At 42.9% G+C, this 19,197-nt stretch overlaps 1 long non-coding RNA gene across 3 annotated transcripts; it reads left to right on the top strand.

Moving 5' to 3' along the window:
• Positions 1-202: 202 nt before the first annotated feature.
• Positions 203-18,132, top strand: LOC112825249 (uncharacterized). 3 transcript variants are annotated; one of them, XR_003208637.2, is made up of 4 exons: positions 209-284; positions 463-598; positions 692-742; positions 17,850-18,132. It is a non-coding gene; the product is annotated as an uncharacterized lncRNA (long non-coding RNA). The 3 variants fall into 3 exon arrangements; XR_012380124.1 differs by having other exon boundaries at positions 209-299; XR_012380123.1 differs by lacking the exon at positions 463-598 and having other exon boundaries at positions 203-284.
• The last annotated feature ends 1,065 nt before the right edge of the window (positions 18,133-19,197 follow it).

Raw genomic sequence — 19,197 nt, 5'->3', positions numbered from 1 at the left:
ACCCTTGGGGCTTTATGAGATCTTCTTGGTCCACAGGAACAGACGGGGAAGGACGGCGGGCCTGCCAGGGTTCCCCAGACACAGACTTCTAGAAGGGCACGGCACCTCCGAGGTCTCGAGTTCTGGAATCTTGCAGCAATGAGCAAACACATAAACTCTCACTGTGGTAACTTCTAATTCCGTAACTATCTGTTGATGACTTTCTAAGGACAGGGCTTGGCGCCGTGGGAGACCCACGCGCGGGTCATCAAGAGAGTAGAAAGCCATCTCAGTGCACACTCAGGGTTTGTCTCTTGCAAGTTAGCATCTCCTTTAGGTGCTGTTAACCAGACTTCTCTCTCCTCCCGCTCTGATTCTCCCACCCCCACCACTCCCTGTCCTTCTCTTCCTCCCTCTTACCCTTCCCCGAGAATCCTGCAGGAAATCCCACACGCTCAATAACCACAGCTCTGTTCTCTGAAGACTGACAGTGACAAGGAGTCTCTCCTGGGCACCCTGCAGTTACCAGTCTGCAGAATCCTCAGCACGACTCTGCGTAAATGCTATCAAACTGTGACTATCTCCATTTTTTCAGAGAAGGAAACCAAGTCTAAAGGAGGTCAAGTCATTAGCTGTGAGCCAGACCCACCTGACTTGAAAACCTATTCTCTGAAGCCCTGCACCAACTTGGTTTTCTCTTGCTTATTTTTAGGGTGCTTTGCTCCCCAGGGGGTCCTAGCCAGCAAGTACCCACTGTCCTAAGGTAAGCGAAGCAGACTTGCTGACACCTGGCTAATGAGAATAACAATATTACTAATCTAGCTCTCACCGCCCCCCCCCCCGAAGTGACCATTCTGTGCCAAACACTTCATGGATCTTTTTTTCACTTAATTCTCACAACGACCTCAAGAGATGGAGAAAAGGGCCCCATGAGGGTAAGAGACTTGCCCAAGGTCTCATAGTTATTAGGTAATAATAATGATGATGATGAAATTGCTAGCATTGATTAAAGGCTTATTCTATGACAAGTGCTGGGCTAAGGTTTTTATATCTGTATATGTTTTAATCCCAGTAAAGCAAATGTTATTATTTACAGCATACAGATGAGGAAACAGAGGCTCAGAGATTGAAAGCAACCTGCCCAAGGTTAGCCAGCCCGAAAGAGATGGAGCCAGCATTTGACCCAGGGGGCCTGTGCCTACTTTATAACAGCGATGCTGCCGTCATGCCCCACAGCCCACGCTCTTCGTCTCTCTCCTCTCTAAAAGCCTTTTGGAACATGGCCCAAAAGTTTTCCCACAACAGTAGTTGAAGACAAACCCAAGAGCCGTCAGGTTTTGCAGCGGGGTGGCTTCTTAACAAGCTCCTGCCCTCCCCGAGAATCTCATTTGCATTTGTCCTTCTGCAGTAGTTTCCAATTCCCAGGCAGAACACAATTTAACTGTAAAATTCGCCTTAACTAACCAGCTGTCTGCTGCAGTCAGGCACCAGGCTCAGGTGCGACTCCCAGGAGGCTCTCTAGAATCAGCGTGCCCGCCTCTGCAAAGCAATATAAAGTCACCTCCGAGAAATGAGATGCCACTTGGAAGAGGCATGTGCTTCCATGCCCGCTTGTTGTCAGCTCGGAACAGTGGAGGGGGTGCCGATCACGGCTCGATTGCTCCCAGGACTTCTCTCCTGAAGGTTTGCCTGTCATCTATAGGAACCTGTTCAGGCAAGACTACCAAACGTCCAGGGCCTGGGGTGTTACTTGGGATGGGATCCTGGAAGGGAGGGGTGATGGGCTTAATTGGCCTCGTCTGGCCACAGTGTCATTGGCCGTCCAGCTGGGGGCTCCCGACATCAATAGGCAAGAGAACGCCATTCAGCAAATGTCATCTGAGCCTCTACTGTATTCAGGACATTATGCGAGAGAGTACAAAGGTGAATCGAAAGCCCAATCTCAGGGTGCCCGTCTGGCTCAGATGGAAGAGCACATGACTCTTGATCTCAGAGTTGTGAGTTCAAGCCCCACATTGGGTGTAGACCTTACTTAAATAAATAAACTTAAAAAAGAAAAAAGGCCCAATCTCAGCCTGATGGGACCCTACAATTTGACAAGTATGTAGAGTGCCAAATAGAGTAGGAAAACGTGCCCTTACGAAGATATAATCATTGAAGTTCAAAGACATCTGTTTCGAGGCTGTAGTTGCAATGAGGAAGCAGATGAGGTTGTTGGGAGAAAATAGATAGGGACAGCGGAGAGTCATGCCCAGAAGGGGACTTCTGCATGGACTTCGACGGAGGCAATAGCAAAGACATCCTAGACACAGAGCAAAGGAAGAGAATAACAGCTCAGCACCCCACGAAGCACTGGGTGACCCATGGGAGGGACGCATCCATAGTGTCCAATGAGACCAGCGTGATGAGACCGAGAAAAGGCCGTGGGCCCCAGTGACAAGGACGATGCTGACCCCCCCCCCCGCGAGAAAACAGTGTGTGTAAGGGAGGCCAGCAGTTTCCCCAAGGTCAAGGAGACACATGGGTGGTGGGGAAAGTAACGGAAGAGCGTGGAATGCTATTTAGGAATGTTTATTAATGAAAGTCAGAAGAGGTGGAGGTCAGTAAGGGAAGAGGGTAGCAGGCCTGAGGAATGTGTTTGAAGGATGGGGGAGATTCAAACATGATTGCAGGTTCCTGGTGGAGCAAGAATGGAGGGCAGGCAGGAGTGACCAAGGGCACAGGGGGACAGATTCACATGGGGAAGAGAGACCCTTCAGAGACTGAGGCAAGGAAAGGGGAAGAGGGATGGTGCAGCCGTTCGACATGGAAAGGGGATGCTGACCTTGGAGACCTTGACTTTGCCATGACATCACAAATGATCTCCAAAAGTGATTGTCCTATCACAGTAGTGTGGGGACTGTGCTAAGATGGCCACCTTCTGAAGGAAGACGCTAGAGGAAATGGGGAAAGATTCACTACATTTGTTTTTCATCAAGCAAAAATGTTCATCTTTTTCTTTCTCATTATTTTGCTTAATTACATATACAATTATAGTAAGTTTAGTTCTTCAACCTTCTCTGTATTTACTTCTCTCCTTAGGAGTATCTTGTGACCTTTATCTCAAGGATTTGCCTCCTCTTATTACCATCAACTCTAGAGTCTGCAGGGGCTAATTATCCAGGCTGAAGATTACCTGGGTCTTTCTCTTCCTCTTCCCACAGACTCCCTGCCTCTTCGCCATTTCACTGCTCATCAGTCCTTCCACCAGATGTGGGCAGGGGAAGCATGACAAGCTAAAACTCAAATCAGTTCACTTTATTACTTATTTTGGGATCTAGCCAAATATTTTAAGCTATTATCTCAAATGAGGTTGGGGGCTACCTCAAGTTCATAGTTATTTCATTATCCATGAATGGAACCACCCACAATTAGTCCCAAAGTCAGAAAGATTAAAAATGTCAATGTGAGGGGAAAAAAGACACTTAGTGAAGGTCTTACTGGCAGAGCTCTAATTAATATCTCTTGTGTCATAGTTTTGTCTATCTCCTTGCCGTTCACTCTGAGTCTTGCTTTCTCGTTGTGGCTAATTTGAAATTCCACATACTGTATTTTCCGATTGGAAGCACTAAGAGTGAGCACTGCCAGTAATAACAGATTGGTGCTTCTTCTAGTCCCTGAAATGTGATGCTCAGAGTATTCATTAGCATTATGGTTCGGGCAGCTTCCAATGCTCCATAGTCTGCCTGTCTCATTGACAGCTGAGCATAGGGTGCGATCAGATGGTTCCCGGGGTATCTGTTTACTTATTAAACTTTGAGAGGTATGTATTTTTGAAAGGATCCAATAGGTTGTGATACTGTGCCACAGTTTCTCTGTGCCACAGAAAATGGGTAAAAGATCCATAGGACCTCTCATACTGCTGTGAATCTACGGTTGTATGGTGAATCTACAATTACCTCAAAATAAAAAGTTTCATGAAAAATTCTCCAAGACCTTATCATCAGAAGAACAAAACCAAAATAAAATCTAACAAGGACTTTCATGTATTCAATACATACACTAAAATGGCTAAAATTTAAAAGACTGACAATATCAAGTGTTGACAAGGATGAGAAGGAACTAGAACTCGGATACTGCTGGTGGAATATACAAACACTTTGGGAAGCAGCCTGACACTTTCTTATAAAGTTAAACATACACTTATCATAGGACCTAGCAGTCCTACACCCAGGTATTTCCTCAAGAGAAATGAAAATATATGTCCACAAAAAAGATTGGTATATAAATGTTGATGGCACTTTATTCATAATAGCCCCAAAGTGGAAACAACCCAAATGGCCATCAACTAGCAAATGGATGCATTTTGACATACTCATGCAATGGAATACTACTCAGCAATAAAAAGATTAGAACCACTAAAATATATAATATATAAATGAATTTCAAAGTCGTTATGTTGAGTGATAGAATTTAAACACAAGAGTACATACTATGTGATTGTATTTACTTGAAGTTCTAAAATAGGCAATGCAATTTGTACTGACAGAAAGCAGATCCATGGTTACCCAGAGACATGGGGGATCAGGGATGGTTATTAGCTACAAAAAGTCATGATGGAACTTTTGGGAGGGATAGAAATGTTCAATATCTTGATTGTGGTGATGGTGGTGTTACACAGGGGTATGTGTGTGTGTGTATGTGTGTGTGTGTGTGTGTGTGTATTTTATTTAATGTGAAGTAGACCTCAAGAAAGTTGACTGAGAGAAAAAGGAAGACTCCAAGAACCTCTAACCAAATCAGAAAAATAAACTAAAACCTAGCAATGATTTTCTTATACTCAGTACATTAACTTTCTAATCTTAAATACATCTTCAACAATCAACAGATACCCTGAGTCAACAGACCCTGGCTTAGATCAGCCAGTAGAGGGAACTCTTTGTCAAACTGAGGCTCCATCAACTCAGTGACCTACTGAGATTAATCTCTAAATGTAACTTATATCTCCACATTTCTCTTCACTCCATAGCTGCAGCCACATAACCTCAAGTAGAAGGAACCCAAACTATCCCAGTTAAGAAACTAACCCTGTTCCCATTGAGAGGTGGAGGAAAGGAAGAATTCCAGACCAGCAGGTTGGTGTTTCAGGATCCATGCTGACTTCCTACTGTGCTGCCACTCTGATCTTTACATGAGGCTGGTAATTAAGGATGCTTGGAAGCAAGCCCTCCTCTTACTCCCCAGGCATAGCAATCAGAGCCCTGTCATGGTGCTGTGCCTGCCTTCTGTCTCAGTTGCCTGAAAGTGGGGTCCTGACTTGCTTTTGCCAGTTGTTCTGTAATCTAGAGTCTCGGTACTACCTAATACCAGACCTAAGAGCCAAGCTTATCTGCCATTTGCCTGTAGCCAGGTTCCCCTGATGCCTGTCTCTGCCCTCTCACCCCCTGGAAGTCAGGCCCCTGACCACCTGTGCTCTGAGTTGGGTCTGCCCCAGCCCTGAAGGTCACCTGCCCATCCTGAGGCCCTCCTAGATTTATGAATCCCAGATTCATCTCCAGGGATGCCCATTCACCATCAACTATACATTGGTTCTAGACACATTTCAAGTCATTGTTCACCAGAAAACATCTTGGTGAGGCAATCATAAGGTCTTAGAGGACAAATTCTGCATCACTGTGAAATAATTCTCTTTGTTGCATCTAGAATCATGGAACTTTAGAGTCAGTTTCAGAGTCCATGTACTCCAAACACCGCCTCGGCAGGAATTGTTGAGAAGTGGACATGGCGGTCCTACTTTTGAACATTTCCAGTGGGGGCAGTCAGTACTTTTCAAGATAATCCATTCCGTTATTAGGTAGATTCAATTGCTAAAATCTCCTTTATATGGACTTCAAATTTATCTCCTTGAAAACCCACCTATTATCTTGGTTTCTACATTTTTGTGAGGAACACAGAGTTGCCTTTTCTCTATAATAGCACTTGAACTGTTCAAAGTCAGCAATCATATGTTCTCCCTCCTGTTTGTCATATTCTTTCTTCGCCAGACTAAGAGGAAAAAAGTCAGGTAAATTTAATTCAGTTCCTACTCAGTTTTTTTCTTTTTTAATTAACATATAACGTATTGTTTGTTTCAGGGGTACAAGTATGTGTTTCATCAGTCTTACACAACACCCAGCACTCACCACAACGCATACCCTCCCCATTGTCCATCACCCAGCTACCCCATTGCCCCGCCGCCCTCCCCTCCAGGAACCTTCAGTTTGCTTCCTAAGATTAAGAGTCTTTTATGGTTTGTCTCCCTCTCTGGTTTCATCTTGTTTCATTTTTTTCCTCTCTTCCCCTATGATACCTACTCAGTTTTAAGCAGCATCCTGAGTCCTCACGGTGCAAAGATGAGTAATTTATGGTTTCTGCCTTCAAAGAGCTTATAGAATGGAGGGGAAGAGTTGGAGAGTCTGGGGTGGACCCTCAGAGGAGACAGCAGCATTGGATAGGAAGGGAGAGGGTGGGAGGGTATTCCAGGCATTGGAATGTAGGTGCAAAAGTCCAGTGGCAATGCTAGAAAGTTTCTGGAAGGCAGGGCACAGAGTGGGAGTGTAATGAAAGATAACACTGGAGGGGCAAGCCAGCACCAGATCACAAAGGACATTGCAGGTCATGCTAGAGTTTTACACAGGGAATCACACAATTATATTTCAGCTTTAGATAGATGACTTTGGGGCGCCTGCGTGGCGGAGTTGGTTGAGTGTCCTACTCTTGGTTTCAGTTCAGGTCATGGTCTCAGAGTCATAAGATGGAGCCCTGTCTGGGGCTCCACATTCAGCGTGGAGTCTGCTTGAGATTCTCTGTCTCTCTCTGCCCCTCCTGCTCCTGCTTTCTCTCTCAAATAAATAAATAAATCTTAAAAAAAAAAGATGTCTTTGACTGCTACATGCAGAAGTGGTTTGAGAGGGACAAAACTGGAGACAGGGGTATCTGTGAGAGAGCTAACATGAGCCCCAGGGGAGAGATGGCCATGGCCTTACCTCAGAGGGAAGCAGTGGGAATGGCAAGAAGTGGGCTCATGGGAGAGGTGCCCAAAAGGATTGACTCAGTAAGACTCAGATGTGAGAATATGGGAGAGGGAGACTCAAGTCCATTTTCCTGGCTTGACTGGATAGTGATACTATGCCAAAGAAGATAGGCAACCCACAAGAAAAACCAGGTTGAAGCACGGAGCCGGTGAATGCAGCTTTGTACATGCTGAGTCTATGCTGTTGGTGGCAGGCCAAATGAAGTTGTTGGGCAAGTGGTATCAGAGCTTAAAAGAGAGATCTGGGCTAGAGATATGGATTCATGAGTCACAGGCCCATAAGTGGTCATTGAGGACTCCAGTGTGGATGAAGCCAGGCAGCAAATGGATATAGCATGACAAGAGAATGGGAAACAGGGGCACCTGTGTGACTCAGTCAGTTAAACGTCTGACTCTTGATTTCGGCTCGGGTCATGACCTCAGGGTCATGAGATCAAGCCCTGGGTCAGTCCCTGTGCTGGGGGTAGAGTCTGCTTAAGATTCTCTCTCTCCTTCTTCTTCTTCTACCCCCACGAGTGCTTTCTCACTCAAAAAAAAAAAAAAAAAAGAGAGAGAGGGAGAGAATGGGAAGCAGCATGTGGGGGGTGGGCATAGAAGAGGGAAAATAGGGAGTGGCCAGGAGGCCTGAGGCAAACAGGATGTAACTGTTTCTAGCATAATAAGCTTTCCAAACACTTGGCCATCCTGGACACTTCAGCTCTTTGTTGCCACTGTTTGGTTTGGCTTTCGGTAACCTTTATTAGGTAGGGATTTTTGAATGGACACCATACTCCAGGTGTTGTAGAGAAGAATCACCTCCCATGTTCTGGACCCTATACTTCTAAAAATGCAGGTCCCATGCCCTCACGACTATGGCTCCTATGGAACTCGCCCAATAGAAAAATCCTCAGTGTTACAACAATTAGGCAATCAATCGATGACTAGTTATTAAGCCTGATTGTGCTGAGGTTTTACACGTAGGGTTGTAAAACCACCATCACGGACTCCCAGAAATATGCCCTATGATCAGAAAGTTCAGAGACACACATGGAGATAGATGTAGGGGACACTGCTCTGATTACCAAAATGAAACACTGCTGCTCCCAGAACATGGCAAGCTCTCTAAGGCCTTCCTGCCCTTGAATGTGGCATTCCCTCCACTTGGGATTCCCTCCTCTCTTGTGCTGGTTATCAGTTTATTGCCTCTTGGCTCCAAATTCATCCTTTTTGTCTTCCCCATGAAAATGGATCTGAGCCCTTTAATTATCGTTTCTTTGCCAGTTGGCACCGTGTTAAGCTTTGTCAGTAGAGGGTGCTGGAGAGACACCACTGGAGGAGGAGGGGGTCCCATCCTGGTCCCAAGTGCTGGTTCAGCAGGCTTCCCCAGTACCCAGATCCAGCGGTGCATAGTGGCTAGTCGCTCCCCCTGGCATCCCTCCATTTCCAACCGTTTCGTAGCAGGGTGACTCCCGTGAGACACTTTACTGTGAACAACTTTTCCCTGACACTGAGGGTGGGAGTGAGATTGCTGGCAAGTTCCAGATGGCAAATTGCCAGCAAGACCCATTGATAGCACAGCATCTTCTCTGCCAGGCAGTAAGCTGAGGCCATGCGCCTCTCACAAGATCTGGATTTCAGCCCTGGAGACAGTAGCTGTTCCTTATATCTGCTATTCTTGTGTTCTTTGGCATTCTCTTTACTTCTTACTAGTCAGTACCTTGTTATTCCAATCCCTGCCATAATCAATAATTCTTCATTTTAAGCTTCCCCTATTCAAGTCACAGGGTAGTTTTATTCTCCTAGTTGGACCCAGATTGATACACCTCCCTTATCACCCTGATAAACTTCTACTTATTGCGTGAGACTGGCCTTGGACATCATCGCTGTATTTTGCCTGGCAAGAAGTCGGATAGGTACATGTCAGATGTGGTTATGCATGCATGCATGCATGAATGATTTCCATTACTGCTGGGAAGTTATTCAGGAGCTAGTTTGGCAAGTAAGACATTTTTTTCTGAGTAATGACCAGAATCCCAGAGAGGCCAGGATCAGACAACCCTGGATTTGATGTCTTAGGGGCAAACCTTGGCCCTCTCGGAGTCCGTTGTTCAAGCTGGTGTCCTACCATCAACCCAAGCAAAGTTTCCCCATGCAGATGATGCTAACTTCTCACCCCATCTGCTTCAGATGTACTGTGGAACCCGGGCCCCCACGCCCCAGACTGGCTTTTCACAGCCCAATCTTATGGCACAAGGGTGGAAACCAAAGGAAAATTTCCCTGGAGATATTTATCTTTGAGCTGTTTTGAAGACCTTAGTAAGCAAATATTTTTAACTGGTAAATTTTAATATCAACCAGCCAAGTTTTAGTAAACTAAATTTGCAAAACCCTGGTTTCCTGATACCCTTGGATGTTTCTAGTTACCTCAAAAGTTATTGCAAAACTCTCAAAAAAGATCCCAATGGACCAAACAGTCTTTATTTACTTTATCTTAAAAATTAAATACATGGTTTGTGGCACTTTGAGAAGGCATGGAGTAGGAGGAGTGGGAATGTTACAAAAAGAAAATAATAATAGGGTAGGAAATTTCAAAGTGTGGCTATTACTTATCTACATTATAGGAAAATACATAAGTCAATTCATATTACCCTGGTATGTGCCACACCTTTAACCATACCAAAACACATGGGCATAAAAATCATTGACACACACGCACACACACACACACACACACACTCACACATACACACAAATCTGTTTACTTATCTTACCACATAGACTGCCCACATACATAAATATTTGTATATATTGACATATATTTCTCCTATAATATTATTCATTTACTATTTTATTTGCTTTTTATCATCCCTTTTTTTTGGTACCCCTGTCTCAGTTTCCCTCCTCTGCAGAATACTGAGTTATAAGGATTGAAAAAGGTAACATTTGTAATGTTTTTGGTATAGGGCCAGGCACAAATACAGCACTATTTTAATGTTAAAAATAAACTAGCATACAGTAGAAATAAACTTAACAAAGGAGACAAAAGATCTGGACACTGAAAACTACAAAACACTGCTGAAAGAAATTGAAGAAGACACAAGTAAATACAAAGACATTTCATGTTCATGGATTGGAAGACTTCATATTACTAAGCTGTCAATTCTACCCAAAGCGACCTGCAGATTACAGGCAATCCCTGGCAAAATTCCAACATTTTTTTTGGAGAAATAAAAAAACCCATCCTAAAATTCACATAAAATCTCAAAGGACCCTGAGTATCCAAAACAGCTTCGAAAAAGAAGAACAGAGTTAGAAGACTCACACTTCCTGATTTCAATACTTATTACAAAACTGCAGCAATCAAAACAGTGTGGTACTGGCATAAAAACAAATGCATGGACCAATGAAATGGAATAAAGAGCCTAGAAATAAACCCTCTCCTATGTGGTCAAATGCTTTCAACAAGGGTGCCAGACCGTTCAATGGGAAAAGGATAGTTTTTCCAACAAACAGTGCTGGATATCCACAAGCAAAATAAAGAAGTTGGATGCTTATACTACACCATATACAAAAACTAACTCAAAATAGATCAAAGACATAAAGAGGTAAAACTGTAAAACTCTTCTTAAAAGAAAACATAACGGGAAAGTTTCATGACATTAGATTTGACAATAATTTCTTGGATATGACACCAAAAGCATAAGCAACAAAAGAAAAAATACATACATTGGGCTAATTAAAATGTATAATTTTCGTTCATCAAAGGACATTGCCAAGCAAGTGAAAAGGCAACCCACAGAACAGGAGAAAACATTTGCGATCATATATTTGATAAGGGATTAGTATTCAGACTATTTAAGGAACTTCTGCAACTCAGCAGGAATAACAAAAACCCAATTTAAAAATGAGCAAAGGTGAGGGGGCGGTGCCTGGCTGGCTCAGTTGGAAGAGTGTGCCATTCTTGATCTTGATGCTCTGATTTCAAGCCCCACGCTGGGTGTAGAGATTACTTAAAAATAAAATCTTTTAAAAAATAAGCAAAGGACTTGAATAGACATTTCTCCAAAAAAGATATACAGATGACCAATAAGCACATGAAAAGATGCTCAACATCACTAATCCTTAGAGAAATGCAGCCCAAACCACAAAGAGATACCACTCACATCATTAGGATGGCTATCAAAAAGAAGGAAGGAAGGAAGGAAGACAGGAAGGCAGGAAGGCAGGAAGGGAGGGAGGAAGGAAGGAAGAATTACAAGTGTTGGTGCAGATGTAGAGGAATTGAAACTTGTCTACTGTTGGTGAGGATGTAAAATGGGGTCACTGCCATGGAAAATAGTATAGTGGTTTCTCAAGAAATTAAACATGAAATTTCCGTATGATCCAGCAATTTTACTTCTGGGTATATACCCTAAAAAACTGAAAGTAGGGACTCAAACAGATTTGTACACCAATATTCATATCAGCATTATTCACAATAGCCAAAAGGTGAACACAACCCAAATATCCATTGACAGACAAACGGTGGAACAAAATGTGGTGGGCACATACAATACAGTATTATTCAGCTTTAAAAAGGAATGAGATGCGGCACATGCTACAACGTGGATGAACTTCAAGGACATTATGCTAAATGAAATAAGCCAGACACAAAAGGACAAATATTGCATCACTCTGCTGATATGTAGTACCTAGAATAGTCTAAATATTAGAGACAGGACATAGAAGAGAGGTTAGCAAAGGGAGAGGAGAGAAGATGATGGGGATACAGAGATTTCGTTTGGGGGGATGAAACCGTTTGGGAAATGGTTGGGGTAGTGTCTGCACAACAACGTGAAGGTGCCTGATGCTACTGAACTGTGTATTTTTAAGTGGTTAAAATGGTAGATTGTATGTTACAGGCATCTTACCACAATAAAAATCTAATGAATAGGGGCACCTGGTGGTTCAGCCGGTTAAGCATCTGCCTTCGGCTCAAGTCATGATCTCGGGGTCCCGGAAATGAGCCCTGAGTTGGGCTCCCTGCTCGGCGGGGAGCCTGCTTCTCCCTCTCCATCTCCCCACCCCTCACTCATTCTCTCTTTCTCTCTCTCTCTCTCATAAAATCTTTTTTAAAAAATCTAAGGAATCAAATCAAAACAAAACAAAGCATACAATCTTGTGCTCATTATGTACCATCTGCTATCCTAAATGATTTTCGTTTATCACTTGAGTTGACCTCTCCACAATCCTACGAAGCGGGTACAACTGTCATTCCCATTTCACAGATGAGAAATGGAGGATCAACGAAGTTCAATGTTTTACCCATGGAAAGGGAGAGAAGAGGTGGTAGAGTGAGGAAAGGGGCCCCAGAGAGTCAGAGCCAGCCCCTATAACCTGCATGCTGCATCCTCCCAGCTACGGAACACATTGTGAGTGTTATCTGTGCGCGGGTAGGGAGAAAGGTACGTGAGGAGGGGCCCAGCCCGGGCCTCCTCGCAGCTCCTGGACTTTCTGCAGGCCCTCCACGCAGCGCCTTTCTGATGCTGGGCCAACTGCATGCACAGGCCAGAGTCTCCTCCTCTGACCCTTACTGCTGGTGGCAGAGGCTTGTGAGGGCAGATGCAGCCCCAGGTACAGTCCCCGTCAACATCAAGGGGCACCTACCCCAACTGGTGCAAGGAGAGGCTTCCTTAAACATTCTCCAGAAAAAGGTCTGAGGGAGCATACGCCAGTCTAAAGCTGCCTGGAGATTAGTGGGCCTCTCGTCCAGCTAGAAATCCTCTCAAGTTTAAAAAGAAAAAAGCATGAAATAATGGAATAACTAGCCCCGTTGGTGAATCATTCACTAGAACATCTGCACAATCTGATTTGGGGGAAATGTCTTAGCTTGGAAATTTCAAAATGTTAATGTCTTGCTAATGTCTATGCTGGTTTTCAATATATTAATATATTGAATTAATATTATTCATTAGTAGTATGCTAGTTTTCAGCATATTAATATAGCTTTCTTTTCTGAACGCACTCTCTCTCTTTCTCTCTCTGGCCATAAGAGTAACCAGTATTATCACAAAGGCTCTGTGCTATTAATATTTATTGAGATCTTACCACTTGTAAGCTCTTTACATGTATTATTTAATCCCTGCAACATCCTCGTTTTATAGCTGAGAAAACACATAGAGGTGAAGTAACCTGTCCAATGTCAAATAGCAAGGAATTGGCGAGCTGACAGTCACACCAGGCGGTCCGATCCAGATGCTTATTAGAAATCAGTCCTGTAATAAAAAAATAATAATTTTTAAAATAAAAATAAATAAAAGTAAAAAAAAAAATTAATTAATCAATCAGCCCCGTGGCATTGGAAAATTCCCTTCCACACTCTTAGGTCCTCTTTTTCCTCATCTGGGAAATGAGGGGATTGGACCAGATGTTGTGTAAGATTTTCTTCCAGCTTGAACGTGCCCATTTTCTTGTCCTTGCGTGCAAATGATATTTAACCATGCGCTTCGCAGATGGGTATCCACCAACGCTCCCCGCTTGAATTATGGGCGCCATTAATGCTGTAGGACTGGAAAGGAAAGTTGATCTCAGCTGAAACTGACAGTGCCCCTGAGCTATTTATCATTCTTTTGTCCTGCCCCAAACAGACTTTACGCTTCAACTGCACTCACCCCCTAACTACCTAAATATCTCAACTCTCTACAAAGTCTCTCCAGACTCTGAAATAACTCAATAAAAGAGCAACAGACGTAATGATTCAAGACTGAGGAGGAGAAAAGCGTTCACATTGATATTCTTAATACAATTCCCTCTTTCTTCCCCTGGATTCGCAGAATTTCTTCTCACTTATGAATTTTCTAATAAGCCTGGATAGTGGTGTGCTGCTAATGTTTAACAACCAGCTCTCCAAGAAAACAAAAAAGCCCTGATTGGTAGCATCTGCTGATTTCCGTGGTTTCAATATTCCCACCATGGCTGGTTTCCCACTAATGCCAAGTCACTGAACACAATTTTGGAAAGAAATATGAGCCAGTAGGAGCTGGTATCGGCACACCACCGAGTATGGGTCATAGTACCACTCATCTGTAAGCCCTGCAGCCTAAAGTATTCTTCACACATTTGTTCATTCATCCAGTCAACAAACTTTTTTTTTATTATTATACTAGGAACACGAGCAAGGTATCTATTAAATTGGTTCCTTATTGCAAATCCATTGTCTTATTGGGTTTATTACAAAATAATATTATTTTTCCAACACTTCCCCCTAAGAAGTTTCTTGAGACAAGGCAGGTGGAATGACAGCTTTTCTACCTTCAAAAATTCACTTACCCAAACCACATGAGATGATTTGCTTCTCTTGAGTTAGTAATTCTCATTAACATTCTAAGCATTGGGGAAAATTACATCACAATAGCCTTGACAATAAAACCCCAAACTGCTTTATTATAGAAAGTTTACAAAATGCAAAAGCAAACAACTCACCTCTCAAAAATGCTTACCCAGACATAATCCTTCTATAATACTTTTTCTCTACATTGGTATATTCAAGATATGTGTGGCTTGTGAAGAATATGGACTCAGGAGCTTCGTTGCCTGGATTCAAATCACAGGCAATGTGATTCAATTCAATTCAAATCACAGTTCCATCACTTATTAGCTCTGTGATCTTGAGCAAATCAATTAACCTCTCTGTAAAATGGGGTTCATGATCATAATAGTAGCTATTGTGAGAATTGAGTAAATGTACATACAACACCCAGAACAACATATAGGAAGTTCCCCATAACTGTTAGCAGTTATTACTAGCAAACACAATCGAGGATTTTCTCAATGTTGCATAAACCATGTCTTTCTAACAAGATGGTGCACTCCTCAAAGTCTTTTTTGCGGTCCCCTAGAGTACCTAGCACATAGTGTAACTTGAATCAATTCTTGTCAAACAAGCAATTAAAGAAATTAATTGATTAAATGTAATTGGATTGCTGAGACTCCAAAACATTCTTGCCACAAATCAGCCATTGGGTCTCTCATCTAGATCTCAGGCACATTTTCTGTCTCCATGAGCCTCTCTGAAGGTAGGGAAAGTAACCAAGAATAAGTACCTGGAGTAATTTGTCAGAGCTGTTAACATGTATTTATGTTCAAGAATGTTTATTATTTATAAGCAAGGAAAAATGAAAGCAACCTAAATGTTCAACAAGGGAAAGGTTGAATAAACTATGATGTAGCCATTAGATATTTGTTTTCAGTAAGTATTTATTAACATGAAAAAAATGCCCTAATTGTAGTAAGTGGGAAAAGTATCATATAAACTTGTATAAACAATGTTATCCCAATGTTTATTTTTTCAATGTGTTTGCATTAAGGAAAAAATAAAAAGACACTTACTGGAAATATACCAAAATCATCACAGTAGCTATCTCTGATTGATAGGATTAGGGTGACTTTTATTTCCTCTTGGTATATTTCTGAATTTTTTCTAAATAACAAAAAGAAAACATAAAATAGATTTGGACTCTCAACCTTGGAATTGGTGTCTCAGGGACAAAATGATGCGTCCCTACATGCACATAGATTCAGTGACCTAAGCACCTCTGTGAGAGAGTTCTGCTACCACCTACATCCCCACCCAGTCTGGCATTTGCCACTACCCATCCCCACCCCACTCCCAACCTCCCAAAGTGTCCCGAATCTGACATGGAAGCATAACCTAGGTTTTGCAAATGTGACTCCAACATCCAGCCATTTGGAAGCACCGATGATTACCTTAATTTTTCACACGCCTTTCACATATCTGGCATTGGGTAAATACAATCAACCTCACGTAGACATATTTCCAGCTATTAAAAACCGAACGCATTTGTGTTATCTCTTGCCCTTGAGGTGCCTGATATAAGGGAAGCACGACTGAGTACCTTACTGATAAGGCTGAACAAATACGTCTTCGGAATAGGCTATAGGAAAAACCCAGGTTGGAGATGTGCCATACACGTCAAAATCTAGCTAAATTTGGGGAGAAGGTGGATCTCAATTTAGTGAACTGTGAGTTCTAGAATGTTTGTTTAATAAAAACCATTTTATTACTTTCAAATCCAAATGGGCTTGAAGCACAATTTTATGAGTCTAAATCGAGGTAGCAAGTACATAATTGGCTCCTGCTTTTAGAAACAGGTAAGAATTATTTATAATGAGCATATCAGTCAAGTATGATTTAGTCCCTCTGATGTGTTTAAAACAACTTATTCAAAATCATAGAAAAAGCAACTTATTCCCTTAAGTAGTGTGATGTTTAGCAATTTTATTTTTATTCTTAATTTGCTTACAACCACCTCTCCTCAAGGCAATCTCAAGCCAAAGCCTATCTAAAGCATCATAAATTTCAAACTGCTGAGCTAAATCAATAAGGTTTTATGGTACATCTTTAAAAGAAAAAAAAAAAGAAGACGAAGAAGACGATGAAGAGGCATAACTTAACTAAATGTAGCTAGGGAAATGCACACAAGTTATTTTTGCCGTAGCTCCTTTGCTACGGATGGAGGAACCAAGCAGTTCTATTTTCATTCATGAGGAAAATCTCACAACAGAGGGCACATCGTGGGACACAGTCAGCCCAACAAGAATGAGCAAGAGAGAGCAGCTTTAGCTGCTCCTGAAATACTTTAGGGGCAGAAGTTGCTAATCCCAAGGAACATTCTATGGTGAATGTTATCTCTGCTTGAGTCTCGTTAATTTTATGGAAAAAATATTATTGACATAAGATTTGTTAAGCACCCCTCCACCTTCTCTGCCTTGTTTTTCTCCACTGTGTGTGTCACTAACATGTTCCATAGCTTAGTTTTTTAATTATTTTTATTGTTTTTCTCCCTCAGAATGCAAGCTTCGTAAAGGCACGAATTTTTCTTTGGGGTTTTCTTTTTCCTTTTTTTGGTTGCATTTAGAACGTACCAGCACAGGGACGCCTGGCGGGCTCAGTAGAAGAGCGGACGACTCTTGATCTTGGGGTTGTGGGTTTGAGCCCCACGTTGGGTGTAGAGATTACTAAAAAAATAAACATTTTTTCTTTTGTTTTTGTTTTTTTTTTCTTTTAAAGATAGTAGGAAGGGTAAAAGGAAAGCAGGGAAATCGGAGGGGGAGACGGACCATGAGAGACTACGGACACTAGAAACAAACGGAGGGTTCTAGAGGGGAGGGGGTGGGGGGATGGGTAAGCCCTGGCGATGGGTATTAAAGAGGGCACGTATTGAATGGAGCACTGTGTGTTACACGTGAACAATGAATCATTGAACACTACATCAAAAAATAATGATGTAGTGTATGGTGATTAAGATAACAAAAAAAATTTTTAAAAAAACTAATGATGTAATGTATGGTGATGAATATAACATAATAAAATTTAAAAAAAAAAGAAAAGAAACTTAAAAAAAAAAGAATGGGCCGGCACATTGGAGGTGCCTCAAAAGTATTTGTTGAATGAACCCAGCTCCTCTTAATCAAGGAGGATATTCCTGAGATAATCTCTGGTAAGGTAGAAAGAGCTCTGGATTTGGAGTCCAAAGCAAGTAGCACTTTGCTTGGCTCAAAACAGACACTCAGGGGACATTTTTTGGGTGGAGATGGGTGTATGGATGTTATATTGGTAACTCTCCTTATCTGTGAAATGGGAATAATACTTCATTGTGAGAACTGTTGTGACATCTTAGTTACTTGATAACTCTTTTCTCCCAGTTGATGTAGACGGAACAGGAATAAGGCAGTAAGAATCCTTACAGTAGAAGACAAAGCAAGAAATCATTTAATCACTGTGTAAATGAGAGGAGACAGGAATTTGGGTAGAAGTGTATGTTTTTATTCTGTCTTGTAGTGCTGCCAAGTCAAGACGGTGTTTGAGCAGAGAGGCAAGCCAGACGCAGCCAAGTGGAGCAGGTGAGCAGGCCGCCAGCTTCCAATGAGACATAAGTGAAAAACAGCCTTCAGTTTCACTTCAGTGGCCTCCTTGAACTGAGAGGCATCCGACTGTCAGGCAAGGTGATGAAAACCCTCGGTAGACACTCCAGATCTTAGTTCTGGTCATTAAGTCTCAAGGGTAATCCAGCCCCAGCTTTCTTATTCCTAAATTTGTTCTTTTTGCTCGAAGAGATAAAGCCTTCCGCTCTCTCATTCCTCGTGAAACATTCATTTTTGCCCCATGGGTGGCTTGCTCGGTGAAAGCAGAGGTCTTCCGAGCGCAGCCCCCTCTGCTTTGGTGGACAGATGCGGAGAAGGACGCTGTGTCCTGGGAAAACAGCTCCGGTGGAGGTAGAGAAGAAAACCACAGGCCAACAGTGGGATGAGATCTGCACCCTCCCCCCAGTCGTCGCAGGCAGCTTTGGGAAGACCTTCCAGAGCCCGGGGGACACCGTTCCTCCTGAAGAAATCTCAAATGCCCACTGGTAGCAAACTGGAGTAACCCTGGCACAGAAAATTTTCTCCCTGCTGTTGCTGCCTTGGGTTCGGGAGTCCCACCATGTCCCAGAGCGATTCCTCACGTGGTGCTGTGCTCAAGGAAATCACCTTGTCTTAGGACCTCAGCCCTTCATGTGTTTAGCGGGTCAAGAGGCAAATTCTCTTCCTACCAGTAAGAGGCCCCAGGCTCCCGTGGGCCCCAGCCATTGTTATTTTGAGAGTGAATTGCATAAATCTCTGTTGCTGCGAGGGCTATAGGAGTCTAGATGGAAGGAAACTGTTGAAACCAAACCCCAGAACCAGGAGTCAGGAAAAACCCCAAACATGCCTTTCTCCCAGAGCTCGGCTAACCCCAGCTCTCCTTTGTTAGGAAGTGATGTTCCTCCCTCTGTCTACAGGAACGGTTAAGGCTGCACAGATGTCCCAAGACCTGGTCTGGAGGCCTTCATGGGATGGATGGTCCAAAAAATAGTACAGACAGACGTGGCCTGGGAATGGAGCATTCCAGAAGCTGTGCTATTTATCAGTGTTTTTCAACCAGCCCGGCCTTGTTACTTGCCCTATGAGAGGTCTGGGAGAAAGTCATATGGAAAGTGTAAAGAAATAGAAGATCCTCCCCTCAAGGTCCTTTCCGTCCAGGCAGGGAGACAGCCCGTGTACACATCCATTGAGGCACACAGGCCGGGACAGGTGTCGATAAATCTCTCAGGCCACGAGGATGAGGAGTGTTCAGGGCTGGATGAGTTTCTTTCTTTCTTTCTTTTTTT

Source organism: Callorhinus ursinus, unplaced genomic scaffold (assembly GCF_003265705.2).
Source record: "Callorhinus ursinus isolate GAN/ISIS: 27379988/994484 unplaced genomic scaffold, GSC_fseal_2.0 scaffold12, whole genome shotgun sequence".
Lineage (NCBI taxonomy): Eukaryota > Metazoa > Chordata > Mammalia > Carnivora > Otariidae > Callorhinus > Callorhinus ursinus.
This window is presented reverse-complemented; position numbering and strand designations above follow the sequence as displayed.